The sequence below is a fragment of the Lolium perenne genome, chromosome 5, assembly GCF_019359855.2.
Source record: "Lolium perenne isolate Kyuss_39 chromosome 5, Kyuss_2.0, whole genome shotgun sequence".
NCBI lineage: Eukaryota > Viridiplantae > Streptophyta > Magnoliopsida > Poales > Poaceae > Lolium > Lolium perenne.
The window spans coordinates 208425908-208433735 of record NC_067248.2 but is presented as its reverse complement, the minus strand read 5'-3'; the positions used below and the strand labels follow the sequence as shown (position 1 = coordinate 208433735).

Sequence of the window (7828 nt, the reverse complement as noted above, 5' to 3'; positions counted from 1 at the left end):
AACATGAACCACAACGGTGATACTAGTGTTGTCAATAGAAAGAGTAAATTGAATCTTCACTATGGTGGGAGAGACAGACACCCGCAAAGCCACTTATGCAATACAAGTTGCATGTCGAACGTGGAGCAAGTCTCATGAACGCGGTCATGTAAAGTTAGCCCGAGCCGCTTCATCCCACCATGCCACAAAGATCCAAAGTACTCGAACTAAAGACAACAAACATCAACGCCCACAAAACAATTGTGTTCTACTCGTGCAACCATCTATGCATAGACACGGCTCTGATACCACTGTAGGGATACTTAGCATAGAAAACAAAAAATTTCCTACCGCGAGAACGCAATCCAAGCCAAGATGCAATCTAGAAGATGGGAGCAACGAGGGGATGAACGAGACTAACCCTTGAAGATTTCCAAAGCCTACAAGAGGAGGCTCTCGTTGCTGCGGTAGACGATCACTTGCCGCTTTCAAAAGCGCGTAGAAGATCTTGACGGTGCCACAATCGGGCAGCACCTCCGTACTCGGTCACACGTTCGGTGTTGATGACGACATCCTTCTCCCCGTTCCAGCGGGCAGCAGAAGTAGTAGATCCTCCTTGGAATCCCGACAGCACGATGGCGTGGTGGTGGTGTCGATGGAGATCTCCGGCGGAGCTTCGCTAAGCATATGTGGGAGAGGTGGTGGAGGAGAGGTAGCTAGGGTTTTGGGGAGAGGGAGCTTGGGCGCCGGCCCTCATAGGGGTGCGGCCAAGGTGGAGCCAAGAGTGGCAGGCCAGCCCCTCCCCTCCTCTCTTTATATAGGTGGAAGCCCCAAGGATTAGGTCAAAAGTCTCCGAATAAGACCCCAACATAAACCTTCCATATGACCAAACCTAGGGGGAGTGGGACTCCCCCCCTTTCCTTGGTGGGGTGGCCGGCCACCATGGGGAGGAGTCCACTTGGGACTCCTCCTCCCTTAGGCTGGCCGGCCAAGGTGGGTGGAGTCCCTCTGGGACTCCACCTTCCATGCTGATTTCTTCCGGACTCTTCTAGAACCTTCTAGAAAAAAATACCGGATCATTTTGAAACCTAGAAAATGACTTCCTATATATGAATCTTATTCTCCGGACCATTCCGGACCTCCTCGTGATGTCCTGGATCCCATCCGAGACTCCAAACAAAACTTCGAACTCCATTCCATATTTCCATATCTACTTAAACGACATCAAACCTTAAGTGTGTCACCCTACGGTTCGCGAACTATGTAAACATGGTTGAGACTTCTCTCCGACCAATAACCAATAGCGGGATCTGGAGATCCATAATGGCTCCCACATATTCAACGATGACTTAGTGATCGTATGAACCATTCACATATGATACCAATTCCCTTTGTCACGCGATATTTTACTTGTCCGAGGTTTGATCATCGGTATCTCTATACCTTGTTCAACCTCGTCTCCTGACAAGTACTCTTTACTCGTACCGTGGTATGTGGTCTCTTATGAACCATTCATATGCTTGCAAGCTATTTAGACGACATTCCACCGAGAGGGCCCAGAGTATATCTATCCGTCATCGGGATGGACAAATCCCACTGTTGATCCATATGCCTCAACTCATACTTTCCGGATACTTAATCCCACCTTTATAACCACCCATTTACGCAGTGGCGTTTGATGTAATCAAAGTACCTTTCCGGTATAAGTGATTTACATGATCTCATGGTCGAAAGGACTAGGTAACTATGTATCGAAAGCTTATAGCAAATAACTTAATGATGTGATCTTATGCTACGCTTAATTAGGTGTGTCCATTACATCATTCATATAATGACATAACCTTGTTATTAATAACATCCAATGTTCATGATCATGAAACTATGATCATCTATTAATCAACAAGCTAGTTAAGAGGCTTACTAGGGACTCATTGTTGTTTACATAACACACATGTATCAATGTTTCGGTTAATACAATTATAGCATGGTATATAAACATTTATCATAAACACAAAGATATATAATAACCACTTTTATTATTGCCTCTTGGGCATATCTCCAACAGATCAAGCCTCGGACAAGTAAAATATCGTGTGAGAAAGGGAATTGGCATCGTATGTAAATGGTTCAATCGATCACTAAGTCATCGTTGAATATGTGTGAGCCATTATGGATCTCCAGATCCCGCTATTGGTTATTGCTCGGAGAGGAGTCTCGACCATGTCTGCATAGTTCACGAACCGTAGGGTGACGCGATTAAGGTTCGATGTCGCATAAGTAGATTTGAATGGAGACGAAGTTTGTTCGGAGTCTCGGATGTGATCCAGGATGTCACGAGGAGGTCCGGAATAGTCCGGAGAATAAGATTCATATAAGGGAAGTTGATTTCTGGGTTTCGGAAAAGTTCGGGATTTTTCCGGTGGTTGACTGGAAGGTTCTAGAAGGTTCCGGAGGGGTCCACCATGGGGCCCACGACCTAGGAGGGTTAGCATGGGCCGAGGGGATGCTCCCTGGCCTAATGGGCCGGGGCACATGCCCCCCAAGGCCCAGGCCGGCCAACCCCTAGGGTTTCCCTAGGGGGGATCAACTTGGGGGAGGGGAAATCCCTCTTCCCCCTTTGGCCGCCGCCCCCTAACCCTAGATGGGAAGGGGGCCCACCCCACCGACCTGGCCCCCTATATAAAGAGGGGAGGGGGTGGCCGGCCACCTTACCCCATCTTTAGCCCCTCCTCTGGCCGCCTCTCTCCTCCACCATACGCTGCTCCGGCTTAGGCGAAGCTCTGCAGTTTTCTTCCTCCACCTCCACCACCACGCCGTCGTGCTGCTGGAATTTGGAAGAGATCTACCACACCTCCGCTGCCCGCTGGAACGGGGAGAGGAAGGAGCTTCATCGACACCGTACGCGCGACCGAGTACGGAAGTGCTGCCGAATTGCAGCACCGGAACGATCGTCTACACCAACAACGAGATTAATCTCGTAAGCTTTGGAATCTTCGAGGGTTAGTCTCATCTCCATCTCGTTGCTTCGATCTTGTAGATTAGATCTTGGGTGTTCCATAGATTAGATCTTGGATTTATTCGTCTTTGCGGTAGGAAATTTTTTGTTTTCTATGCTACGAACCCCATCAGCACATTCACTCAAGATTTACTGAGACATGACACCAGGTAGAGCAAAAAGTTCAGCTTACTAAGCATTCCAGCAATTGGTGAAGCTGTGGGCAGTGGTCGATATTTACTTTTGTGCAACCTGCATCAGGACTATCTAGCAGTGAGAAGGAACTTTGACTTTATGTCTGAGTTTTCTACCTCTTCTTTTTGAAGGAAATTTCTGTTTGGTTACCTTTGCTTGGATCATCTGAATTTTCTTGCAGTTATTTTCTATAGGGCTGCTCTTCATGGTCGTTGGTAAGTTCATTCAGTTCTTATACTCTTTGTTTTTGCCTGGTTTCTCTCCTTATTTGCATGTTTCCTTTCGATCTGACATACTAATTGCCTCGCTTGGTGCATCTACATCTCTGTACTAATGACATATAACTCCCTGCAGGTTACAGTGGCAATGGATACTTCTTCAGTTAAAGATGTCTCGCGGTGAGGCCATCAATGGAAGATCCTCGCGCACGCCGCCCGGTTTATGCGGATACAGAGATAAAGAAGATTGCATCATCGTCATCTGCTGAGGTATTGTGCTTGACACACATTTTCCTACTAGGTATTCAGTCAATTCACTTACTCCCACCAGTGTTGTGAATCGATTTAGTCCAATTTAGCAATTGTCTCTCCCAGGGAAATACCAAATGTGGCAAATAATACTCCCTCCGTCTCTAAAAGTGTAAAAGTACTGCTTAACTTTGTCTAGATTCGTATATATCTAGACATATTTTTTTTATAGATACATCCTATCTAGAAAAAAGCAAGCAGTTGTTTAGAGATGGAGGGAGTATATGGATTTCTCATGGAAATACTGATTGTGGCAAGTAATTTGTGGATCCTTTGCCAATCTCATTATGGTTCAGTTTTTTAGATAACAGACTATGTTTCATGTACTGGTCAGAATATATTCACATAACCACCTAAACTTTCCTAGAGAAAAATCAAACTAACGGCCATGTATTCCCATCTTGAATGCTATGATAAAAAGTAACCATAGACCGGTATCATGGGAAAGAAAAGAAGCACCAGTGCAAACAAATGCCTACCTTTCTGCTGCCACATACTGTTGAGTCTGGCAAGTGTTTCAGACAAAGAATCCACACATTCTGAACAAAATTTATATAAGGTTAGCATATTAAATTCTTGCATACACTAGGCGGAAAGAGGTGTACCTTGGTGGCTTGGTATCAACTACGCAATTGCATCAATGTTTGAATATGTATTCACTCTTTGCAGTGCAACTCATGAGAACAAAAAACCATCCAAGGAGTTGTTCCCAGTTAAATGGACCATCATTCTTAATCAAGTAGCGAGTAAAAAGCTATCTAGAGCTAAATGATATAGATCATAACAAAACAGATGCTATTGAATCTAGAATCGAAAGGATTTTCTTTGCGACAGGTCTAGAATTTTGACTATGGTGACCATAGGAACTATCTACTGGGCAAATCTACTCAAAAGAACGTGTTTTGTCTACCAAGACCACTGCAACAACAGTGGAATATTATCTACCTATCTACTGCTAAAGCAAGTGCCATATTAGCCACCTATCTACTACTACGACAAATGTAATGTGAAGTACCTCCATAAATATGTCAATTACCTCTCTTGGAGACTTGGTCCCTGGCCACTGCCATGTTCATCAAACCTCATGCTGCAGTACATATATTTTAGACTGAGCACATAAGCAATGCTTAGGTCTTATACAATTTACCGATGTCTGTGCAGGTTGTATGCTCCCGAATTGCTGATGTGGCCGCACTCTGGATACACACCAGCGCCAAAAGCTATCAGATTTATGGAAATAGTTTTTCTGCCTGTGTAGGGCGTTGAGTTTTCAGTTAAGTGTATCTTTGCCTACTTTTACTCATGTCCGTGGGTTGTGGTCACACTGTTGGCCAGCTGATGTATGTATGCCACTCTTTCTTCTAATAATATAGTGATCTATGCAAGCCTTATGAGTATTTGGAACTTTTTTTCAGAAAAGACACCAAGCAGACGACTTAGGTATCAGCAAACTGTCTGAATCTTCATACAACAGAACAAGGTTCATGTGATGTAAAAACTGCTGCGCCTCTATAGCAAGCGCTTACACTGAGTTCGGCCATTAGAAGATTGATTGCCAGCAATATATTTTTCAATTGGTTCTCATGATACAACAAACAAAAATTAAGCGAGAGACGCCAGCCACCACAGAGTATCACATTATTCAGTTATAACAAGCAACTAGACAAATGTCAAGTCCATACAGTTTGCACTTCTATATGGCTATGCCTTCCCAAGATTCTATGTAAGAGCAACTCTTAACGGAGTAACGGGTGGCGACTCTAACGGAGTAAGGGGCGCGGCGTGCCGCCGCGCCACTGCTTCCTAGTCGATGCATGATGGGCCGTAGATTTCATGCCATCTCTCGGTGACACTTGCCCTTGAATTTATTTCATCTCTCAATTATCAATTATTAAAAGTGCTATTAAGGAATATTGGGATATACAGCGAAACCTTGAGTTGCTGAATTATTTGTGTATTTTTTCTCATTCTAGTTAGCTGACCAGTGTTCCGTCATTTACCAGCAGAAACTCCGATGCTACCACAGTCGTCGAGTTCGGAATCGCTCGTTCATGACAGGAGATCTGGTCCTCCGCCTTCGCCAGGTTAAAGACCATAAGTTGCAATCTCCATGGGAAGGACCTTTCGTCATCAGCAAAGTGCTTCACAACGGATCTTACTACCTCGTTGATTTCCGGAAGTTAAAGGATAGACCTGCTAATTGGCACCGAAAAAAAAGCGAGAGGATCCGGATGACATATACGATGAAACAGATCGTCCCTGGAATATAGCACAGCTACGTCCTTTCCACACTTAGCAAAATTTCGCATTACATACCTTGTAATATCTATGATACATGATCAATGAAATAAAGCATATGGTTCACTTCTAGAGTCTTTTACTTCCTTTAGTTTTTCATTTTTGGATCGTGTATGTTTTCCGACTAAAACCGCAGAGCTGGAAGTTTCCGTCTTGGCGTGTATGAAAGTTGTGATTTTCAAAAATCGTCCTTTAGGACGTAAGCTTAAGTTTTTTGGTGGATGTGTTTTTTGTTGCGAACTCATGGATTCCTGGTAGTGACTTCCGACACCTTAACTGGGGGCTTGTTTTCGCGGTTATTTACGGACTGCCATTGGGCTTCGTCGCCGCAGGCGAGCGTTTCCGGCTAAAGGTCTTCCGGCTCGTGGAAGGTCAAGTGAGCTAGCCGGAAAACTTAGAAACTGACACTTGCTTTTCGAACAAACGAAACATGCAAATAATTATATAATGGATATCAGGATAAGTATTTTCCGCCCATGCAGATTTGTTTCGTCCCTAACTACTTAAGAATTTAAGTTATATATTACAAACCCTCGATGGGGCCAAAATGATGCATTGTTTTCTTCCCGCAGGAATAAGTTTTCTACTCCTCCTTAGCCGGAGAAGAACCACCCTTGTTGTCAGCCTTTGGCTCGCTTTTCTCTTCGTCTTGGGCCGGAGATGAGACATCATCATCACTCTCTTCATCCTCATTGCCTGGAGATGCTGCGCTGCCCTTGGATTTGTCCTTCGTCGCATCCTTGGAGCTAGTCCAGGTATATTGGCTTCCGGATTCCGCAGGTCGAGCCTCCACCTCAAATTCCTTCTGAAGCTCTGCTTCAATAGGCTCGTTGGCAGGAAGAGTCACTTTGTCATAAAATTCATTATGCCGGATGCTTCGGGCGATGCGAGTGTCGTAGCCGCTAACTGCATCCAGTAGCACATTGACATCCGAAGCCGGAGGAACACCGGAAGTCACCCTGTCAAGATCAAGCTCCGGGTTATGAGCTAGGCACATGACCAAGGACTTGGCAGCAGCTCCTCGGGCTGATGAAGCTTGCAGATCCACGACCAGTTCCGGAAGAATATCCATCCTTTGAATAAGTTTGCGAACATCGCAAGTGCGGCTCTTTTTTATCGCCAAATTATGGCAAATCTTCCGGCAGGTTGAGATAAGGTCTTTGCAATCATCTCTGGCGAGCTGAAGAAGATCATCGTGGGGAAACTGGTTCCGACGCACTTCATTATATCCGAGAGGCTTTGAGTGAGACGGTCGGAGATAAGCATAAAGATTGAGGTCAACGCATAAATTTTATTTGATGAGTTCCGGATTCGTACCCATGACGTCTTCGTTGAGTAAGTCCCAGTGCTTCTCCGCCATCTCCATGTATTTCCGGAGCCCATTGATCTCCTTCTGCTGCTTCTGGAGAGTCTCGCTGTCAACTTTTCTTTTCATTTCAAACTCACCCTCTTTCTGGATGAGTTCGGAGTTCTTCTCCGCCAGCTGCTTTTCCACTCGCCGCAGCTTTAGCCTTTCCTGAGTCAACTTCCGCCTCCTCTTGGCCCTGTACTTGAGCTTCTTCAGGAGCAGGCCGCTTTGCTCCGGAGCTTTCTCTGCCCACCTTTTCGCTACTCACTGGAATTATTTCCACTGGAGTTTCGGTAGCAGGAGGGGGAGAAGTATCAGCTTGAGGCGGAGACGGCTGGGGAGTAGCGTGTGAAGTGCTTGGCGGAGCTAGCTTAGGAGGGCCAACGGCCGGAGACTTTTGCATATATTTGGTGATGGATTTCTGGACGTTGGTCCGCGCAGTGGTGGTAGTCGGGTTCCTATAAACAAGTGAAGGAAGTGAATAAG

The 7828-nt window shown here is 45.3% G+C and overlaps 1 long non-coding RNA gene across 4 annotated transcripts; it reads left to right on the top strand.

Moving 5' to 3' along the window:
* Positions 1 to 3102: 3102 nt before the first annotated feature.
* On the top strand, positions 3103 to 5416 carry LOC127301780 (uncharacterized). Of its 4 annotated transcripts, none has more exons than XR_007852456.1 (3): positions 3103 to 3144; positions 3301 to 3657; positions 4858 to 5416. It is a non-coding gene; the product is annotated as an uncharacterized lncRNA (long non-coding RNA). The 4 variants fall into 4 exon arrangements; XR_007852454.2 differs by lacking the exon at positions 3103 to 3144 and having other exon boundaries at positions 3153 to 3384; positions 3524 to 3657; XR_007852455.2 differs by lacking the exon at positions 3103 to 3144 and having other exon boundaries at positions 3153 to 3657; positions 4858 to 4969; positions 5112 to 5416.
* Positions 5417 to 7828: the final 2412 nt, after the last annotated feature.